General features: G+C 33.5%; 1 long non-coding RNA gene across 1 annotated transcript in view; it reads right to left on the reverse strand.

The window, feature by feature from the left end:
* Positions 1-8,421, reverse strand: part of LOC114671371 (uncharacterized) — a 67,659-nt gene extending 59,238 nt beyond the window's left edge. The window contains exon 1 of the long non-coding RNA XR_003721342.2: positions 8,165-8,421. This is a non-coding gene — a long non-coding RNA (uncharacterized LOC114671371). The remainder of the gene's footprint in view (positions 1-8,164) is intronic.
* Positions 8,422-9,412: the final 991 nt, after the last annotated feature.

Raw genomic sequence — 9,412 nt, forward strand, 5'->3', positions numbered from 1 at the left:
CGTTGAGCATTTTTCCAAATACTTGTTGGCCATTTCTATATCTTCTTTTGAGAATTGTCTATTCATGTCTTTAGCCCGCTTTTTGGTGGAATTGTTTAATTTTTTCCTGATGATTTGTTTGAGTTCTTTGTAGATTCTGGATGTTAGTCCTTTGTTGGATGTACAGATTGTGAAGATTTTCTCTCACTCTGTGTGTTGTCTGATAACTCTGGTTATTATTTATTTTTCTGTGTAAAAGTTTTTTAGTTTAATTAAGTCTCATCTATTTATCTTTGTTTTTGTTACATTTGCTTTTGGGTTCTTGGTCATGAAGTCTTTCCTTAAACCAATATCTAGAAGGGCTTTTCTGATGTTATCTTCTAAACTTTTTATAGTTTCAGGTCTTAGATTTAAGTATTTGATCCATCTTTAGTTGATTTTTGTATAAGGTGGGAGATGAAGATCCAGTTTAATTCTTCTACATGTTCCTTGCCAATTACTCTAGCACCATTTGTTGAGTAAGGCGTCCTTTACCCACTTTATGTTTTTATTTGCTTTGTTGAAGATCAGTTGACTCTAAGTATTTGGTTTTATTTCTAGGTTTCTCTATTCTGTTTCGTTGGTCTATGTGCCAATTTTTATAGCAGTGTCATGCTATTTTGGTGGCCAGAAAGATACAGAAACTCTAAACAGGCCAATAACAAGCAGGGAGATGGAAACGGTAGTAAAAAAAAAAAAAAAAAAAAAAAAAAAAAAAAAAAAAGCCAACAAAGAAAATTTCAGGACCAGATGGATTCACAGCTGAATTATATCAGACATTCAAAGAAGAGTTGGAACTAATACTATTGACACTATTCCAAAAGATAGAGAAAGATAGAATCCTCCCCAACTCATTGTGTAAAGCTAGTATCCCCCTAATACCAAAACCAGGGTAAGATATAACAAAAAAAGAAATGTACAGACCAATATCACTGATGAACATAGATGCAAACATCCTCAACAAAATACTTGTCAACAGAATCCAACAGCATATCAGAAGGATAATCTACCATAATCAAGTGGGTTTTATACAAGGGAGACCAGAATGGTTTAACACATGCAAGTCAAAAAATGTCATACACCATGTAAACAGAATTAAAATTAAAAAGATCTCATAATTATCTCAATAGATGCAGAAAGAGCATTTGACAAAATCTAGCATCCCTTTATGATTAAAGCCCTCAGCAAAATCAGCATATAAGGGACATACCTTAAAGTAATAAAAGCCATCTACGACAAACCCACAGCCAACATTTTACTGAACAAGGAAAAGTTGAAAGTATTCTCCCTGAGAACTAGAACAAGACAGGGATGCCCACTTTCAGCACCTCTGTTCAACATAGCACTGGAAGTCCTAGCCAAAGCAATCATACAAGAGAAAGAATAAAGGGCATTCAAATCAGTAAAAGGGAAGTCAAACTGTTGCTGTTTGCTGATGATATGATCAGGACCTAGAAAATGCTAAAAACTCATCCAGAAAGCTCCTAGAACTGGTAAATGAATTCAGCAAAGTTTCAAGATACAAAATTAAGGCCAATCTAACACAAAGATGTGAAAATCCTAATTGTGTATGTAACAAATAACAGAGCTGCAAAATATGGGAATTGAAATCTGGTAGAACTGAAAGGATAAATAGACAAATGCACAGTTATAATTGGAGAGTTTACTTCAAAACCCTTTCTCAACAGGTGAAAGAACGCAGAAAATCAGCAAGGATATAGAAAAACTCAACACTGAAGCAACAGGGTATAATCAACATTTATGCCCCCAAAAATAGAATATGCACTTCCCCCCAACCTAGCATAAGCCATATACCAAGATAGGCTATATTGTGGGTCATAAAACAAACCAAGCAAATTTAAAATCATATAGAATATGTTCTCTGACTATAATGGGATCAAATGATACTGATACAGAAATCAATAGCAGAAAGATAACAGAAAAATTTTCGAACATTTGGAAACTAAACGACTAATTTCTTAGCAATGCATTGTCAAAGAACAACTCTTAATGGATAATTTAAAATGCACTGAATAAAATGAACATGAAAATAAAATACATCAAAATTTGTGGGTAGAAGTTATAGTGATGCTTGCTGGAGGGAAATTGTAGTAGTAAATAATTAAATTAGTAAATAGGAAATGTCTTGAGTGAGTTAGTTATCAAAGTGCCCACTTCAAGAATCTGGAAATAGAATAGAAAAATAAACCCAAGGCAAGCAAAAGAAGGTAAAGAATAACAATAAGAGTAGATACCAATAAAATGTAAAACAGAAAAAAAAGCACAATAATAAAAATGAAGCTTGTTCTTTGAAAAGATTAATAAAATTGACAAATTTCTATGAAGACTGACAAAGAAAACAGAAAGAAGACACATATTGGTAATGTCAGGAACAAAGCAAGGGATATCACCATGGTCCCTGTTGATAGTAAAAATATAATAAGGGAATATTATCAGTATAAGGATAAAAAGAAAATTCTACACACAGAAATTGATCACTTTACATAAAATAGACAAATTCTTCAAAAAGTCTAAACTACCATAACTCATCCAATATAAAATTTATCCAAAATAAAATGTATCCAAAATAAAATTTTTAGTGGCTATATAACTACTAAGGATATTAAATTGTTATTTAAACTCTCAGAAAGTAAATCTCCTGCGCCAGATGGTTTCAATGGACAATTAATTCTACCAATTGTTTGTAGAAGAATTAACATTAATTCTACACAATCTTTTCAGAAAATAGGGATGGAGGGAATGTTTCACGATTTATCCTATGTACCTCGTATTGACACTGATACTAAAACCAGACTAAGTCAGCACACACACAAAAAGGAAATTACAGACCAATGTCCCTCATGTATACAGTTGCAAAAATTCTTGACAAATTTTATAGAAGTCAGCAATGTGGAAAAATAACTGTACATTATCAACCAAGAATATTTATTTCCAGATATGCAAGACTGATTCAATGTTCAAAAATCAATCAATGTAATCCACTATATTAACAAGCTAAAAAGGAAGCCACATGGTCATATCAATCACATAGGAAAAGGTTTTGGCATGATTCACTTTCATTCATAAAAAAAATTCAGAGACTAGAAATGGAAGAAAAGTTTGTCGATTTGAGAAAGAGAATCTATAAAACCTATAGTCTAAATTATATTAAAAGGTGAAATATTGAATGCTTACCCCCTAAGCTTAGAAATAATATAAGAATGTCAATCCTCACTACTACTAGTCCACACAGTACTGACATTTCTAGCAAGCATAGTAGGACAATAAAATGAGAGTTAAAAAAATTACTGCTTGGAGAGAATTAATTAAAACTGCTTCAATTTTAAGATGACATGATGTTCCACAAAGAAAATCACAAGGAATGTAAAATTAGTAAGAGGGTTCAGCAAGGTGGCTATACATAACACATGAAATTATATTTCTATATACTAGCAATGAATACATGAAAACAGAAATTAAAAATCGAGTTTTATGTATAGTCATTCATAAGTAACGAAATGCAAGGGTTTTAATCTAACAAAACAATTACAAGGCTTGAATGCTGAATACTATAAAACTGTTGGAAAAAAATCAAATAAATTCTAAATAAGTGGAGAAATATTCTATATTCATGGATTGGAAGATTCAGCATAGCAAGGATGTCAGTTTTCTCCAAAATAACATATATTTGATATTGAAAAGCTAAGGAACTAAAATAGTTAAAACAAATTCTGGGGGAAAAAAGTAGGAGGAACCGTTTTACCTGATTTTAAGTCTTATCATCACCACAGTAATCAAGACTCTAAGGTATTGGCAGAGGGATAGAAACAGTCAATTGAATAGAATAGGGAACTCTCAGAAATAGTGCCACAAAAGTACAACCAACAGATTTGTGACAAAGGTGCAAAATCAATTTAAAAGATTGAAACTGGCTCAATTGTCCCACAGGACTGATATTTATCGTTTCTTATGAATAAACATATAAATAGACCCTTCCAGTCTAAAAGATTGAAAAAGTTAAATTTATCTTAGCTGAGTTCTTTTGTCAGGAAAATCAACCATCAGGCCTCCCATCTGGGAGTATCAAGGAACTTAAACTAATACATTTCTTTCCAGGTCACTGCATCTGTACCATGAGATGCCAGATCTCTCAACTATCATGATTGCCTAACCAACCACCTGCTTCCTGTTGACCAACTCTTCTCCTTAACTCTCTAATTTCTGTTTTCCCATACACGGTTACATTTCTTCCGTACTATATAATAACCCCCAATTTTACTCAGTCAGGGAGATGGATTTGAGACTGATTTGTCACCTTCTCTGCTGCAATGTTGTCTTGTGATTAGGCTTCTGTCTGGTAGGCAACAGGATCTAGACCAAACCCCTAGTTTTTTGGTAACAGGATCAAGGATAATGTTTTTAACAAATGGTGCTGGAGCAACTGAATAGCCATAGACAACAACAACAAAACCAAACAAAAAACCCCCAAATTTTGATTTAGGTTTCACACTTTGTGCAAATATCAACTCAAAATAGATCATAGTCTTCAATGTAAAACAAAACTAAAACAACTTTATAAGATAACATAAGAAAAAATATTTGAGACATAGGGCTTGGTGAAGAATCCTTTAAAATGATATCAAAGTACAATTCTTTAAAAATATTGCTAAATTGAACTTCATTTATATTAAAACTTTTGTTCCATGAAAAACCCTGTTAAAAGACAAACTACAGATTTGGAGCAAATATTTTTAAAACTATATATCTAACAAAGAATTCATATAAGAATATACAAATAATTATCAAAACTCAACTGTGAAACCAAACTATTTAATTCTAAAATGTGTAAAGGATATAAAAAGACATTTCACAGAAGTGAATATGTGGATTGAAAACAAGCATAGGAAAAGATGTTCAACATTGCTAGCCATTAAGACCAGGATGAAATATCACTACATACTTACTAGCATGGCTAAAATAAAAGTGATGTTTAAATATTATAAATATAGTGATTTAATTTAAATATATTTAGTAAATTTATGTTATTGAATAATAGTAACTATAAAAATAGTAATAACCAAAGGATGCAGAGAATCTGGGTCTCTCACACATTGCTAGCAGAAATGTAAAATGGTACAGTCTCTATAGAAAACTACTTCAGCAATTTCTTTTAAAAAAACTAAACACACACTTACCATGCGTACTACTCCTTGGGCATTCATGGCAGAGAAATGCAGATCTATGCCCTAAATGTTCCCATGATTTCTTATAGCAGTTTTGGGGGAACTTTTCCTCGGAAATTAGAGCCTAACACTGGAAACAGCCAAAATATCCCTTAACGAATGATAGTTAAACAAACTGCAGTACATTCATACTGTAAAATACTACTCAATAATACAAAGAAGAAACTATTGATATACTCAGCACTTTGGATATATCTCCAGCATGTCTGCTGAGTTTAAAAACAACAAAAAAGCTAATCTCAGAAAGTCACATACAGTATGATTTCATTCATAAATCGCTCATGAAATGTCAATATTATAGAATTAGAAAATATTTGATTTGTTTTCAGGGGTTAGGTATGGTGGGTAGGGGTGTGACTGTAAAGATGTAGCATGATGGAGATCTTTTAGGTGATTTAGAGTAATTTTTGTCTCTACATGACTGTAGTGGTTACATAAGTCTACCTATGTGAATGAATGGTATAGAACTATATATATACAGTGTACCAATGTTAAGTTCCTGGTTTTGATATTATTATACTATAGTTATGTAAGATATAACTGTTATGGAAAATTCAGTGAAGAGTACAGGGGACCTCCCTCTGTACTATCTTTGTAATTATTTTTTATCTATAATTATACCAAAATTAAAATATTTATACAAAAAATGTTAGCATAATGTACTCATTTATTTTCACCTGGAAAAAATTAACAATTTGTCCTGGGGATTATACCACACTACCTAATTCTTTTTATGGCTGTGTATTATATCAGTTTTTATTTGGTCCAGAATCCTTTGGTATTTTGTGGGTTTTTTTCTGACTTTTTGGTATACTAAACATTGTTGTAATAAATGTAGTTTACAGAACGGATATCAGCAAGTGCTTATCACAGTACATTCATAATAGGTGGCTACAGTGGTCATCTATTCCAAAAGAGTGGGCATACAATTTGATGAATCAGTTCCATTATAGTACTGGCTACAAATGTTCTATGTTTTGTGCTTATCTGTATGATAAATTTCTAAGAGTGAAATTACTGGATAAATCTATTTTTATTATAGCAAACTTTAAATTAGTTTTAATAATAGAAACAGTATTTCCCTATTTTATTTTATTTCTATAAAATTCCTTAAGAATATTTATTATTTATTTTAATGTAAATTTTGGAATCAACTTTGCTAACTGCAAAGTTCACACTGACATATTATTAGATATATGTTATATATGTTAAAAGTATAGATTAAAATAGGGATAAAGAGTATCTTTCTGATACTATATTGTCTCAAGATCACACTGTGAGTATAATTATTCAGGTCTTCTTAGCTATTCCTTAATTTTTTACATAGACTTAAAACATTTCTAGTTAAATTATTTTTATTTTTGAGGCTCTTGTAAACTGGATTTGTTCTTCAAAGGTGTTTTCTAATAGTACTGGAATTTTTAAATAAGTAGTTTATTATTTGTGTATTTCAAAAGTTATCTGCAGAACATGGCCTGATTTACTAGGTGTCTACAAATTTTTTGGTTTTCATCTTGAATATACAGAACACATCTCTTAGGCACAGTGCATGTGTGTGTGCGTATGCACGCGCACACACACACCACCTTGGAGTTAGGTATTCCATGTGATTAAGTTCTGACTAACAAATATAGGCAGAAGTGTTATGACACATTTTCAGGCCTTCACCAGGAAAACTACTTATATAGTCCTACACATTCTCTCTCTACCACCCCAGCGTGGAGAGTTGCAGGAGATAGGTCAGTGTGGTGGGAGAAACTATAGGGAAAATGAGCAGGCAGATTACTGATATCAAAGCAAATTATACTAATAAGGTATGAACATGGAATCATCCTTGCATTCCTGGTATAAACCCCACTTGTTTTGGTATATCAACATGTGATATGCTAACCAATTAAATTCACAAATATGTTTTTTTAATCAATTATGTTCCTAAATTAAACTGTTTTTTTGAAGCTTTTATATGAATAATAGATGGCTTCATAAAATAAATTTGGAAGCTTTCATTTCTACTCCATGGTCTTGTATTAGTCAAGATCGTCCAGAGAAACAGAACCAACAGAACGTGTGTGTGTGTGTGTGTGTGTGTGTGTGTGTGTGTGTGTGTGTGTGTATGAGATTTATTATGAGGAAATGGCTCACAGTATTGTGGAGGCTGAGAAATCCCACAATATACTGCCTGCATGCAAGCTGGAGACCCAGGAAAGCCAGTGGTGTAATTTCAGTCCAAGTTCTAAGGACTGAGAACTGAGGGAACTAATAGTGTAAAACCCAGTGCAAAGGCAGAAGAGTGATATTCCAGCTAAACTATGCAGGCAGGAAGCAAAAAGGAGTTAGTTCTTCCTTCTTCTACATTTTGGTTCTGTTCAAACCCTTAATAGATTGGATGATTGATTTCCCATGCACATTGGAGATGGCAGTCTATCATTGAGCCCACCAATTAAAATGCTAATTTCATCTGGGCACATGTTGTCAGGCACATCCAGAGATAATGTTTATATACACATTCCGTAGAGCAGTCAAATTGACACATAAAAATCATCATAGTTTTGAAGGGTACAAATGACAATGAATAATTTGTATCCTGTAGATATTGTGAATCCCCCCAGTCTCATCCGGGCTAACACTTCTAAAAGGGATACATCATTTACAAATTTCTCACCTTTTTAAAAATATTAAGCATATATAATTTTTTATATCTTGAAATGTTTAGAAATTCAAGTTTCATAAAAATATCAGTACCTCCAACTTGTAAACTTATTTTCCTTTTCCTAGATCCAACAAAAACATCAAAGAAGAGTTCAATAGGTAATTTCAGAAATTATTTATGTTTCAAGTTAACCAACCCTAAATTTCAATTATTTTTAAAATAATCTATGATTTGGCTCTGTGTCTCCACTCACCTCTCATATGGAATTGTAATTCCCAATGTTGGGGGAGAAACTTGGTAGGGGGTGATTACATCATAGGGGTGAGTTTCCCTCTTGCTGTTGTGATAGTGAGTGATTTCTCACGAGATCTGTTTGTTTAAAAGTATGTAGCACTTCTACATTTGCTCTCTTTTCCCCTTGCTTCAGTCATGTAGGACATGATGGCTTCCCCTTCACCTCCTGCCACAGTTGTATATTTCCAGAGGCCTCCCCTAGCCACGCTTCCTGTACAGCCTGTGGAACAAAAGATAAGTCAATTAAACCTTTTTTATTTATAAATTATACAGTCTCAGTTAGTTCTTAAAAGCAATGTGAGAATGAACTAATAGAGATAATTGGTACCAGAAGAATGGGGCATTGCTATAAGGACACCTAAAAATGTGAAAGCAGGCTTAGAATTGGATAATGGGCAGAGGTTGGAACAGTTTGGAGGGCTCAGGAGAAGACAGGAAGATTGGCAATAGTTTGAAACTTCCTAGATACTTATAAGATAGTTGTAACCAAAATGCTGATAGTGATATGGTCAGTGAAGTCCAGACTGGTCTCAGATGGAGATGAGGAACCTATTAAAAACTGGAGTAAAAGTCACTCTTGCTGTGCTTTAGCAAAGAGACTGGTGGCATTGTGCCATGGCTCTAGAGATTTGTGGAACTTTGAACTTCAGAGAGATGACTTAGGGTATCTGGTAGTGGAAAAATTTCCAAGCAGGAAAGCACTCAAGATGCAGCCTCACTGCTTCTAACAGTGTAGGCTGTTACGACTTCATAAATAAATGGTCTGAAATTGAAATTTATATTTAAAAGGGAAACAGAGCATAAAAGTTTGGTAAATTTGCAGGCCAACCATGTGGTAGAAAAGAAAAACCCATTTTTTCTGGTGAGAAATTTAAGACTGCAGAAATTTTACATAAATAAAGAAAAGCCACTTATTAATAGCCAAGACTATAGGGGAAAATGCCTCAAAGTCATTTCAGAGACCTCATGGCAGCCTCTCCCATCATGGGCCTGGAGGGCATGGGGGAAAACTGTTTTTGTGGGCCAGGTCCAGGGTCTCGCTGCTCCGCACAGCCTTGGGACTTGGCATCCTGCATCCCAGCTGCTCCAGCTCCAGCCATGGGTAAAAAGACCTCAGATATGTCTCAGGCTACTGCTCCAGAGGCTGCAAGTCATAAGAAGACTTGGTAGTTTCCATGTGGTTTTAAGTATGTGGGTGTGCAGAGAG

Source organism: Macaca mulatta, chromosome 12, assembly GCF_049350105.2.
Source record: "Macaca mulatta isolate MMU2019108-1 chromosome 12, T2T-MMU8v2.0, whole genome shotgun sequence".
In the NCBI taxonomy this organism is placed as follows: domain Eukaryota; kingdom Metazoa; phylum Chordata; class Mammalia; order Primates; family Cercopithecidae; genus Macaca; species Macaca mulatta.